Source organism: Lolium rigidum, chromosome 6, assembly GCF_022539505.1.
Source record: "Lolium rigidum isolate FL_2022 chromosome 6, APGP_CSIRO_Lrig_0.1, whole genome shotgun sequence".
Classification (NCBI taxonomy): domain Eukaryota; kingdom Viridiplantae; phylum Streptophyta; class Magnoliopsida; order Poales; family Poaceae; genus Lolium; species Lolium rigidum.
The window spans coordinates 113,206,799-113,221,241 of record NC_061513.1 but is presented as its reverse complement, the minus strand read 5'-3'; positions in this window follow the sequence as shown (position 1 = coordinate 113,221,241).

Genomic DNA, 14,443 nt, shown 5'->3' with positions numbered 1-14,443 from the left:
GAAGATTGGCTGGAGCTGCTGGAGGTTGCGCTACCGGAAGCTTGGCTAAAGCTACCAGATTCTAGGGGGCCACCGGACTCTTGATGGCTACCGGATCCCTGCTGGTTGCCGGAATCGGTTTCCATCGGATCTGAGGCCGTGGATTCACCGGGAGATGGTCTACGGCGTTTGAGAGAAAGGGAAGAAGAAGATGCAGAGGAGGATTCCTCGTCAGACATTGCAAGGAGAGGCGAAAAAACAAGAATCCCGTACTTGGACCCCGCGTGAAGATCTACGAGTAAGAAGAAAACCAAAGAAAAGAGGAAATAAGAACACTAAACACCCAAGATCTGGAAAGCAACCAGAGGACAAGTGAAGCGAGATTGGTACCAACCTTAAGCGGCGGAGTCGCTGAGGGAGGCGTTCGCTGGCGACGGAGCGGACCTACGGCCGCCGGAGAGCACCGTCGGCGGCGAGGCGAAGAAGCTTGCGAAGAAGCGCAAATGCGGCGGAAGCAAGGAAGTTGCTGCCGAAGATCTCCGCGCAGCGAGGTCCGGCGGAGGCACAGAGTGAGTACGCCGGGCGCCGGAGCTGGAAGGAGCGACGGCGGGCGGAGAACGGCGGAGGTGCAGAGGCGTGGAGCTCTGTGCGCGAAGGAGGAGAATGCGAAGAAGATGAAGGAGAAGGGGCGGTTGAGTTTATAAAGGAAAGAGAAGGTGGGAAGGAAACCACTGGGCCGCGGCGGTTCGCCTCGCGGCCCACGACGGTTCGCGCCTTGGGCCGCCACGTGGCGAGGGAATACACGCGAGGAAATACGAAGCCACACGGAGGCGCACACGGGATCCCGAAGAGGTAGTGGGATCAGCTGCGATGCATTAAATGAGCGCGCGGGAGTCGAAGGGAAGTGACCCCTGACACTGGCGCGTCAGTCACAGTGCGCATGTCTCTGTCAGGCGCGGGGCCCGAGATATTCTCGACTTCGCCGAGGAAGCAATAAAAGACACATGATACCGGAAAATAGAGATGCCGGAACGAGCCTTGCAAAGAGAAGAAAAAGAACAAGGGTAAAGATGCCGGAACTAAGCTCAAGACATGAGTATTTAAACCGGTATCCTAAGGAAATGAGAACCTGGCATGGTCTGTAGGATAGAATCCTCCAGGCTATACCAGCTTCGGGGACTAATGTTGGGGGGATGACCCCCGGTATGCCGAAGGCATGCCAAACCGGATGGCTTGTGCCATCAAGATACCGGTTTAATATTCGTACCGGAACCTAAGGATAAGAGTTAGGCTAAGTGTAGCTAAGCCGGTATCCCCAAGAGGGGTATACCGGAACCCGGTAAAGAAGATACCGGAAAGGAGAGCCTGTCGGCAGGACTGGTCAAAGATTCTCTCCAGAGCTAGAAGACAAACATGAGCTAAGCAAAGTAACTTTTGACCAGCGATGACGATAAAGAGAAGGGTGACTGGTCAAAGAAGCCGGAGGACGTCGGCGCCCCGATTAAAGAGGACTCCGGTGTCATCTATGATTAAAGTAGCTTTGTAAAGTAGTTTGTCCAGTCAAAGATGCCATTAGGGTTCCTTGCACTGTAAGCCACCCTCTCCCCTATATAAGGAGAGGGGGCAGCCCTTCTTCACGGGCACGTAGCGAGACCATAGAGAGATCAGTGTACTGAGAAACTTGTAACCATGTTGAGATCAATGAAGCTTGCGATCTAGTAAAGAGTTCTTCCTCTTGTCTCTCTTCTTGCATACCGGCCTTTGGTTGTGTTCTTGAGGAAAGCATCCGGAAGTTCTTCACACCTGATCACAAACCCTCCCCCGAATCCTCTTGCGTCCATTCGGCCCCAATCTAAGCCATCCTATGGCATCTGTCTGTTCACCACGACGACACTTCATCTCCCTGATCAAAATTATAAACTCTCTGCAAAGCAGCATGTTGAGCACTAGCAGGAAAGTATTTCCGGAAGAAAACATTAAGCAATTCTTTTGGACTTTTAATAGAACCAGGTGGCAAACTATTATACCAAGTTTTAGCGTCATCCTTTAATGAGAATGGAAAGATTTTAGCAACAAAGTAAGTACGCTTCTTAACATCATCAAAAAACAAGCTACTCAGAGTAGATAACTCAGTCATGCGTTCAACAGCACTTTCTTTTTCAGTACCACAAAAGGGTGTTTTCTCAACAATAGCTATATGAGATAGATCAAGAGAAAAATCATAATCTTTATCCCTAATGTTTATAGGAGATGTGGCAAATTTAGGATCGGGAGACAAGCTTATATCTAACGGTATGTTCTCGCAAGCAACTTTTTAATTTTTCTTGCATCAGTAGTAGCATGGCATTTTTCAATAAAATCATCATCAAGTTCCACATAATCTTCATCAAGATCATCACTAGAGTATTCAAGTTCAGGTGAATTAACAGGTGTAGTAACATCAGGAGTTTCAGTATTTTCTATTTGTCTAGACCTAGCAATTGAAGCATCTAGAAAAGTTCCCAATGAACCACTATCATCAAGCACAGCAGACATATTATCGATATTATGAGAGTTTTCAGATTCAGCGAAGTACCAGCATTTGAAGCATGTGGTGGTGAAACAAGTTTATCAATCACGGATGGTGAATCAAGAGCAGCAGAGGTACTCGGAGTTGTACCTTTTCTTGTAGTGGATGGTAATATGGCGACCTTAGTATCGCGAGTTTTACCCATGATGGAGAATTTGCAGCGAACAATATCAATCCAAGTGAACTTCCAAATAAAGCTATGCTCCCGACAACGGCGCCGTGAAAATAGTCTTGATGACCCACAAGTATAGGGGATCGCAACAGTCTTCGAGGGAAGTATTACCCAATTTATTGATTCGACACAAGGGGAGACAAAGAATACTTGAAAGCCTTAACAGCGGAGTTGTCAATTCAGCTGCACCTGGAAACGGACTTGCTCGCAAGAGTTTATCAGTGAGTATCAGCTTTATAGTAGTAGCAGATAGTAAAATAACAGCAGCAGAGTAACAAAGACAGCAGTAGTGATTATAGTAAACAACGAGGATTAAAATACTGTAGGCACGGGGATGGATGACGGGCGTTGCATGGATGAGAGAAACTCATGTAACAATCAAAGCAGGGCATTTTCAAATAATAATAAAACGGTATCCAAGTACTAATCAATCAATAGGCATGTGTTCCAATTATAGTCGTACGTGCTCGCAATGAGAAACTTGCACAACATCTTTTGTCCTACCAGCCGGTGGCAGCCGGGCCTCAAGGGAAACTATCTGGATATTAAGGTACTCCTTTTAATAGAGTACCGGAGCAAAGCATTAACACTCCGTGAACACATGTGATCCTCACATCACCGCCATTCCCTCCGGTTGTCCCGATTTCGTCACTTCGGGGCCATTGGTTCCGGACAACGACATGTGTATACAACTTGCGGGTAAGATCATAAACAACGAATATCTTCATGAATCAATAACATGTTCAGATCTGAGATCATGGCACTCGGGCCCTAGTGACAAGCATTAAGCATAACAAGTTGCAACAATATCATAAAAGTACCATCTACGAACACTAGGCACTATGCCCTAACAATCTTATGCTATTACATGACCAATCTCATCCAATCCCTACCATCCCCTTCGGCCTACAGCGGGGGAATTACTCACACATGGATGGGGGAAACATTGCCGGTTGATGGAGAGGCGTTGGCGGTGATGGCGGTGATGATCTCCTCCAATTCCCCGTCCCGCGTGAGTGCCGTAACGGAGACTCTCGGCTCCCGCGACGGAGTTTCGCGATGTGGCGGCGTTCTGGAGGGTTTCTGGCGACTTTGACTTCTCCCCGTGCGTTTTTAGGTCGAGGCAAATAAGTAGTCCGAAGGAGGGCGTCGGAGGCCGGCCGAGGGGGCCACACCACATGGCCGCGCGGGCTCCCCCTGGGCCGCGCCGTCCTATGGTGTGGGGCCCTCGGGCCTCCACCTTACTTGTCCTTCTGGCTCCGTCAGTATTCTGGGAAAATAGGCCCTTTCGTCAAAATCCCGAGGTTTTTCCTGAAAGTTGGATTTCTGCACAAAAACGAGACACCAGAACAGTTCTGCTGAAAACAGCGTTAGTCCGTGTTAGTTGCATCCAAAATACACAAATTAGAGGCAAAACAATAGCAAAAGTGTTCGGGAAAGTAGATACGTTTTGGACGTATCAAGAACCGATCTGTAGTAGAACAGGCTCATGAGATACAGATCATGGCAAAGGAACTCGAGCTTCTCAAGTGTGTGCTACCGGACAAATTTGTCGCGGGATGCATTGTCGCTAAGCTTCCCCCTTCATGGAGGAACTTTGCCACTTCCCTCAAACATCAGAGGCATGAGTTTTCTGTTGAGAATATCATGGGCTCTCTGGATGTTGAGGAAAAGGCGAGGGCAAAAGACAAACACACTGGAGGAACCGAGGGACGTTCTGCTGCCAATATGGTACAGAAAAATGCCCACAAGTCCAAGGGAAAGAACAAGGGAGTCTCCCAGACTACCAACTTCAAGAAGAAAGGGAAAACGGAGAAGAAAGATCCTTGCTGGGTGTGTGGCGAGACTGGCCATTGGGCTAATCGTTGTCCACAACGCAAAGGAAAGAAATGTCAGGCTGGACAGAACTCAAATTCTGTCAGCATGGTCATTGGCAACACAGAGGAAGGAACTACAGGGTATGGTAATATGTTACCTACTGTTCTTTCGGTGTTTCAGCCCACGGAATGGTGGGTTGATACGGGTGCCAATGTTCATGTGTGTGCCGACATCTCCATGTTTACCTCTTATCGTGCCCGAGGTTCCTCGGCAATGATGGGGAATGGGTTACATGCTACTGTTCGTGGTGTTGGCACGGTAGATCTGAAGTTTACTTCGGGAAAGATCGTGCAAGCCGAAGAACGTGCCGCATGTCCCTTCTATCAAGAAGAATCTCATTAGTGGCTCCCGTCTTATGAAAGATGGGTTTAAGTTGGTGTTTGAGTCCAATAAAGTTGTACTCGTCTAAGTATGGAACTTTTGTTGGAAAGGGATATGAATGTGAGGGAATGTTGCGTTTCTCTCTAGAAGACTTCGTGATAATGTTGTGAACCATGTAAGCACTAGTGTTAATGAAACTAATGTTTGGCATTCACGACTTTGTCATGTTAATTTCGGTTGTATGACGCGGCTTGCTGATATGAGTTTAATTCCGAAATTCACCTTTGTCAAAGGCTCTAAGTGTCATGCTTGTGTGCAAGCAAAGCAGCCTCGCAAGCCTCACAAGCCTGCGAAGGAAATAAACTTGGCACCACTAGAGCTCATACATTCAGATCTATGTGAGATGAATGGTGAGTTGACAAGAGGTGGAAAGAAATATTTCATAACTTTGATTGATGATTCCACTAGGTACTGTTATGTGTATCTACTGAAAAGTAAAGATGAGGCTCTTGATTTCTTTAAAATCTATAAGGCTGAAGTTGAGAATCAACTTGACAGAAAGATAAAAAGGGTTCGGTCCGATCGTGGTGGAGAGTACTTTTCTAATGAGTTCAATTTATTCTGTGCGGAACATGGTATAATCCATGAGAGGACGCCTCCCAATTCCCCACAATCCAATGGGATTGCGGAAAGGAAAAACCGTACTCTAACAGCATTTGGTTAACGCCATGTTAGATGTTTCGGGCTTATCCAAGGAATGGTGGGGGAGGCTATATTGACTTCGTGTCATGTCCTAAACCGTGTTCCAACCAAGAATAAAGAGATTACCCCTTATGAGGAATGGGAAAAGAAAAGACCAATACTCTCCTACCTACGAACTTGGGGCTGTTTGGCAAAAGTGAATTTGCCAATCACCAAAAAGCGAAAGCTTGGACCAAAAACCGTGGATTGTGTCTTTCTTGGCTATGCTGCCCATAGCATTGCTTATAGATTTCTTGTGGTGAAATCTGGAGTGGACGACATGAATGTTGGCACCATCTTTGAATCAAGAGATGCTACATTCTTTGAGGATATATTCCCTATGAGAGATATGCATGGCATGTCTAGTTGGGAATCCGATCCAATACACGGAACTCCTATGGAGTCCGATGACGAATCCGATGATGAGAGTTCAGATTCTCGATGAAGATAACAATGAAGCTCCCACAAGGAGTAAGAGACAAAGGACTCGCAAAGTCTTTTGGTAATGATTTCATTGTGTATCTTGTGGATGATACTCCCACTACCATTTCGAAGCCCTCGCATCTCCCGATGCGGACTCATCGGAAGGAAGCGGTTCAAAGCGAGATGGATTCCATCTTGGCTAATGGAACGTGGGAGTTAACTGAGCGTCCTTATGGGTGCAAACCTGTAGGATGTAAATGGGTATTTAAGAAGAAGGTTCGAGCTGATGGTACTAGTGAGACGTACAAAGCTCGGCTTGTAGCCAAAGGCTATACCCAAAAGGAAGGAGAAGATTTCTTCGATACCTACTCACCTGTGGCGAGATTGACCACCATTCGAGTACTACTGTCATTGGCTGCCTCACACGGTCTTCTCGTTCATCAAATGGACGTTAAGACGGCTTTCCTAAATGGAGAGTTGGACGAGGAAATTTACATGGAACAGCCCGATGGTTTTGTACTACAAGGTCAAGAAAGAAAGGTGTGTAAATTAAAGAAATCTTTGTATGGTCTCAAACAAGCACCCAAACAATGGCATGAGAAGTTCGAAAGAACTTTGACATCTGTGGGCTTTGTTGTTAATGAAGCCGACAAATGTGTGTACTACCACCATGGTGGGGGTGAGGGAGTTGTCCTATGCTTGTATGTGGATGACATACTAATTTTGGGGACAAGTCTCAAAGTGATTGAGGAGGTAAAAACCTTCTTATCTCAGTGTTTCGAGATGAAAGATCTTGGAGAAGCCGATGTTATATTGAACATCAAGTTATTGAGAGATGGGAATAATGGGATTACTCTTGTGCAATCTCATTATGTTGAGAAGGTGTTGAGCAGATTTGGCTATGCTGATTGCAAATCTTCTCTCACACCTTATGATCCTAGTGTCTTGCTTCGAAAGAATGAAAAGGCAACTAAAGATCAATTAAGATACTCTCAAATCATTGGTTCACTCATGTATTTAGCTTGCGCTACGAGGCTTGATATCTCGTTTGCTGTATGCAAACTTAGCCGGTTTGTGGCCAACCCGGGAGATGATCATTGGCATGCTCTTGAGAGAGTGATGCGCTATCTAAAGGGAACCATGAGTTATGGAATTCATTATACCGGGTATCCAAGAGGACTTGAAGGGTATAGTGATTCCAATTGGATTTCGATGCTAAAATGAAAGCCACAAGTGGATATGTTTTCACTCTTGGTGGTGGTGTCTGCTTTCCTGGAAGTCTTGCAAGCGGACCATCTTAACGAGGTCAACTATGGAAGCAGAACTCACAAGCATTAGATACAGCCTACCGTCGAAGCGGAATGGCTTCGTGAGCTCTTGATGGACTTGCCTATGGTTGAAAAACCAATACCGGCTATCCTCATGAACTGTGATAATCAAACCGTGATTGTCAAAGTGAAAAGTTCTAAGGATAATATGAAAAGTTCCAAACATATCAAGAGGAGATTGAAGTCCGTCGAAAACCGAAGAACTCCGGAGTGATAGCATTGGATTATGTCCAAAGTGCTAAAAATCCGCAGATCCTTTCACAAAAGGACTATCAAGAAACATGATAGACCTTGCATCGAGGGAGATGGGTTTGAGACCCACTTGAGTTGCCGAGGGGGTAACCCAACCTATGTGATCGGAAATTCCGTGAAGTAGGACCCGGGAAAACAAACCGGAGCAACTGAGTTGAGAGAAAATTTAATACTCCCACTCCGCCGTGCATGCAATTCTCTCATAGCTACTCGTAAGGCAGGTTGACAATGTCTTAATGTGTTCCGAGCGGCTCTTGATGAGCGAAGACGCCGTCCTACGTGGCGATCTTTTGAAGAACACACCTATATGAGTGACACTACTGGTCATAGTGTGGGAGATTTGGGTGAATCTCTAGTAAGCTCATGAAGGGCCGAGGAGTATGACTTATAAGCTCCACCCGAGGGGAAGGCTAAGGTAGCCTAGTACCGTGCCGACATTGAGCGAAACTTGCTGCACAAAGACTGACAATTCAAGGCATAGTCCATTGTTCAGTTGTAGTCAAGCATAGCACCTTGCCTAAGTGGAAGTTCAACTTAACAGTCTCCACCGAAGTGCGGTATATTAAACAAGTAAATGGAACTAATGTGTCATCCGATGTGCATATGAGATATGGTGGGGGATTGTTAAATGTAGATGGGCTGCAGCCCAGTAAGGCAGCCCATATAGTCTACAATTCCTGAAATCTCAAGGCCCATCACGTTGGCAGCTTGGGACAGCCTTGGGGGACAAAGTTTAGTCCCACATTGCTAGTTGGGAGAGAGTTGGAGTGGTATATAAGGGCTGCTGTTCTAGTCATTCCAAGTGAGTGAGAATAGAAGAAGCCCTCGCGCACTCCTCCTCCTCCGCCCGCCCGTCTCGGCTCGGCACGGCACGGCACGTCACGACACGTCACGCACGCACGTCGCGTTTCGTGACTCGAGTTCGAGTTCGAGACACATTCAAGGAAGCCTAAATTTTTGCTTGGTGCACCAACTGTGTTGGATACGTGTCGACCTGCATGTGCATGCTCGCCGCGTGTCCCTGGCTTCCTACGCGTGTCAACGCGGTCAGGGCGGCTCTCCTCCCAGGGTATACAAGGAGACCGATCAGATCTGGAGAACAGTGCTCTTAGATCTATCTCTCTCGCAAAGTTCCTTTTGTTGTGCTACTCTCTAGTCTTCCCCATCCCGGCGACTGCGTGCACAGCCGTCCGGGAGAGCAGGCCTCCGAAACCCCGTCCGTTGAGATCCTGCACCGGGAGACGGGCGATAAGGTTTTTGGGGAGCGTCTCGACGCGACTGCTCGCTGCTGTTCGTCCTCTTCATCGACGGTTAGGCTGCTTCATCGACAGATCCGACTACACCATGGGCGACATCAACAACTCCCATGGTGGTGGTGCTGTTGCTGGTGCGACCTTCCCGGTCGCGATGTACGTGCTTTTACTCTCCTACCTTGCACTGCTACTTATTCCATGTTCAGATCTGATGCATGTGCTTAGTCTGATGTGTATGGTTAAGTATGCTTGTGCATCTGTAATCTTGCTTTCGGTAATTAAACTCACATGGAAATTGCCTAATAATCCAACAGCATACGCACCCGGGAGCCGAATTGAATTTCTGGATATATAATAGATATTAAATTTCTAAGATGGAAATAGTATGATTAGATTTTGTAGCGTAATATGTTTTCATTGTATAAATTTTCATAATTTTTTACTGACATATACACGCAAAAAGTGATAGTCAAAGTTACCTTTTGGTGACCATGTCAATCTGTAAAACCTCTTCTGAAAAGAGATGGGTATAATACATCGGTGTGGTACGCAAACATCCAGTTTAGAGTCTTGTGATTCTACGGCAGTTCTCTGGCATTCAGCGAGTCATGACGATTGCACTGTGTTGTGTTGAGTCTCATTACTGTTTTTCGTTGGATAATCATAAAACTTGAGGCACTCCATTGCATTTAGCTCAACAAATATTTTACTTCAGTTAAGGTATAAATCAGTATGTAAATTCCAAAAAGATTGACTTTCCAAAGTCGTATCATGATTCACCATTATCTATATTATCTCATAGAATTGCTTGCAAATGTGAGGAAGCAATTCAATAGATGGAGAAAAAAATGTTATTCTTTTAATCCATGTGATAGAATTTTCTGCTATATGTCTCCTATGTTTTCTGTAGTTCTTCAGGTTACTTTTGCAAGTTTGAACAAAAGGAAGGGCCTGACACAGTTATATTATTGTTCCAGGTGAAAACTTTTTTCGTGTATGCCAGCTAAATGACACAAGAATTTCAAAAGATTGGGTCAATAGCCGCTGGGTACATATAGAAAGGAAGCCAGACGTGTTGTCAACTTTTGATCATCTTCATGAGTCAAACATCACCATACACTTGAAAGTTATCATGTCAATTCTGGGAGATGAGCCGATTTACAACAGGTTATGAAGACGGTTGAAAATTTCATCATGGTTGAATAAATAGGCATTCAAATTTATTTTCATCATTGACGTTTTTTTTTTCTGGAGCACTATTTTTGGTCTGGCAATATTTGAAAATGTAGATTAAATAGGCATGGAATTTCATTTTCTTCTGATATTAACCAAGCTGCAGAGATGGGTAAAAGTGCTGAAAAGGTACAAGTTTATTATCCTAATATATATGCAAATACATCTCATTTTGCATGTTTTTTGTGGACCTTTTTCATCTCCTTTTACTACTAATCCTTTTCTTATTTCTAATTTTTGTGCCTGCTCTACATCCAGTTCCTCTAAAGTCCACATGTCTTGGTGGAATCATGTATGATTTAGAGGTATAAAGTAAAACCTATAAGTACCTATGAGTTTGTGTTTCTAGCCCATGACGACCATCCGCCCCTGGTTGATGCCCGCCGCGGCTAATCCACAGGAAAGCTGGAACCATGGCCGCCCCTAGGCCCTATCCCTCCGCGCGCTGAACTCCGTTGAGGCCTGTGCCGGTCCGGAATCGCCATTGTCGCCTCAGCGGTTCATTTACCAATACCAAGACCATCCTCTGTTCGGATTCTACTTGCTTCTGTAAAGTAAGGTAAGGGTCTAATCTTATTTCTAGCAAGAATTGCAACATCAAATCGTCATTTTCTTATCTGAAAGATAAACCCATTTCCGAACATAAAAGGCTACTACATAATATCACTGTAAAGGTTACACTCATGCTTCCTATGATATACTGACAAAATATGAATATAATTTTGTAAACATGATTTGCACCGTTTCTGGATGCACTCTTTTGAGTCAGTTTTTGGTTCTCTAACATCAATGTGACTCCAATAGAAGTTAACAGATTATATTTTTTGTGCTCAGGCAGTTCAGCTTCGTGTTGCAATTCAATGAAAAGCATATGTTCAAGGAGCCAAGCACGTAATCAAGCATTTAGGAGAGAACCCCAAATTTGATACAGGTTGTACTCCAAAGTAATTGTGGTGTAATGATTTCAGAGTATCAGTAGAGATGCCCTAACCCATATTTATGCTAGCGTACATTGTTGCCACTGTCTTTGTTAGGTTCTTTATGGGATTTTTGAAGCTGTACTAAATATTTAGGTGATATACTATACCATATCAATTATGTACAATCATGCTAACTTTTTTTTCTCATATCAGCGCTAATTTGAACAAAAATCGTTACTACCTGTGATTTAACTGTTTTCCGTATCGAATATGAATATGAATCATAAGTTTTAATCTAAGAATGATGTTTAACGCATTCCTGTTGAATCTACTTTCGTTGAGACGAAGACGCGCATAGCGCGTGCACGTTTACTAGTCTTCTATAGGCTGCAAACAGTGATCATATATTTCATTGAGCACTTCAATGGAATACCAAGGATCAATAGAACCCTCCACGTCCTTTCCACACTTATAAATAGATATAGTAGCATGAGAGCAAGGAAGGTCTGCTAGCTGGAAGTAGCCACATGAGAGGGTCTTATTCTCAAGACTGATAGTGAATTGCCTTTGTATCCCTGTCATAACCTTAATTTCAAAGTCGTGTTTGCCATTCCAAAGCACCTCCATGAACTGTGTTCTTGCTATGTTGTCCTTCAAAGTTTAAATTGTGTGTGGGCATATTTTTCCATGAAGGTTCTCTCCTTTGGCTCTTTGCTCCTAAATTCTACTTATTACCTTTTCCCTGATCTTCACTTGCATTGAAATTATTTTATGGAACCTTGCATCCACAATTGCATGGCCAAAAGAGTCATACTTATTGTTATCAACTGACTAACACTTGGAACCCCCACTAGAAAATATGCTCTTGCCTAGTGTGCTAGCTCTTTCCTCATCAAATTTTCCACCTACAAATGTTCTTGTGCAAACTTTGTTTTGTAGTAGTTGTAATCCTCCTTGTTGGATGCTTTGCAACTGCCTAGGATTTTTCTGCCACACATGTTCCCAATGCTTCATCCTCCCGCTGGCATAGCACACGTATTGTGCTCTACAGTTGGAAGATAGTCCTTCATAGCATTGATCATTCCCTTTTGCTCAATAGAGATGTACGCCCAATCGGATCCATTGTTGCTAATGTCAATATCCTTGATAAGCAAGCCAATGAACCATTTCAAAGTTTCATTTGTTTCCATCTCAACAACTCCCTAGGCCACTAGATACATTTGATTTGTTGGCATTGCAATTTCACACAAAAGGTCACCTTTGACAACTCCTTTGACAACATAAGCGGGTCTTATTCTGATGACTGACAGTGATTTGCCTTTTTCTCCATGTCATAAGCTTGGTTTCAAAGTCGTCTTTGTCATTCCAAAGCACCTCCATGAACTATTTTCTTGCTATGTTGTCCTTCAAATTTTAAAATATGCGTGGGCATTTTTTCCTTGAAAATTCTCTGTTTGGCTCTTTGTTCCTGAATTCTACTTAATGTTTTGCACCTACAAATGTTTCTTGTGCAAGCTTTGCTTTGTATTAGTTGAAATCCTCCTTGTTGGATGCTTTGACAATTGCCCAAAAAAAGTTCTACCACACATGTGCCCTATGCTTCGTCCTACAGCTGGCATATATATATATATATGTCTAGCACACATATTGTGTTATGCATTTGGCACGTAGTCCTTCATTGCATTGGTCATTCCCTTTTGCTAAACAGAGATGGACGTCCAATCAGCTCCATTTTTATTAATGTCAATCTCCTTGATAAGCAAGACAATGAACCATTTCCAAGTTTCATTTGTTTCTGTATCAACAACTCCCTAGGCCACTCGATACATTTGATTTATGGCATCTCTTGCAATTGCACACAAAAGCTCTCCTTTGACAACTCTTTTGAAGAAACACATCTAATCCTATCACCTCCCTGCATCCAGCCCTGAAACCTTGCTTCAATGCATTAAAGCACACATATAAACTCTGGAAAATAATTTTATCCATGTTGGTTGGATCCAAACACACTACAACAATGCTTTTAGGATTGCTTCACAGTAACTCCGGGTGGTAATAAAAATACCTTTGTTATTTCTCCATGATAAGCTTCTTAGCACACTTGCATTTTGAAGTTGACACATCAGCAAACATGTCCCGAAGGGTTGTTGCTCTCATGTTCTCTATCTTCCACATTGGGCAATAACTTTATTCGTGGCCAATATGTTGTCTCCTTTATGTGCACCGTGATGATCATCATTAAAATTTATAATCTCAAATCTTTTCTTGATCTTGATGTGTTTGCTGCATATCGGAGCCAAGGACAACTTGGCCAACCACACTTAGCTCTAACTCTATCCGCCTCTAATTTCAAAAAAAAAACAAAAGCTCCTTTTGGTCACAAGGCCATATCTCTTTAGGGCTTTCGCAAGATGATTCTTGCTTCCGAAAACCATTGTCAAATAAAGTATGGAATTGTGGTGTCATTATTGTACCTTAGATCAGTCTTTATCCTCACCGTGTTTCCATCCAATCTTCATCATATGAGTAATCCTCATCAAATGAATCATAGTCCCACTCCTTCTCCTCTCCCTCTAACAGTTCCTCTATATTTGTAATCAGCTCAATTGGAATAACATCTTTTGAATCAATTCCAATCCATCGCTTTGTATCTCTCATCATGTTCTTTAATTTCTAGCATGTTTCCTAGCCAAGCTCCAGAAATTCTGAATTCTCACCATTGTCCTCATGGGGTGGCATGTATTCAGGACCAGAACATGAATCTGCATTGTTAGTAACACCATGTGTAAGTACAAAATGTTGGTTATGCTCTTGAGCATGCACTTGCTAAGTTGCTATGCTAGCACTTCATCTCCCTCATTTGATTGCAAACTTCAGAAAAATGCAACCTGAGAAACTGAAATTGCATATGCATTACTAGGAACTGCACTTCTTGCTCTAGGCTGTTTAGGTGGAATTCTAATGACTTGAGTGACTATACCATTATCATCACAAAAAAATTAATCTACTATTTGTACTTCCTCTTCTGAACTTTTAGCTAGGTCTCCCCTAATGATAATATTAGGCTGGTCATCATCACTTTGATGCTGAATTTCATCTTGAAAACCAGTAGCACTGCCATTCTACTTATTGTCCTCTTCCACATGGTATTCTACATAAATATCTTCTACCCCTTCAACACAAATGTACTCTGACATCCTCACATAGCCAATATCATCATGCAAAAACACAAAACCATTGGCAAGATCTTTCTCAAGAACAGAGCTTCATCGATTGCTTCAATGATGACCCACAAGTATAGGGGATCGCAACAGTCTTCGAGGGAAGTAAAACCCAATTTATTGATTCGACACGAGGGGAGGTAAAGAATACTT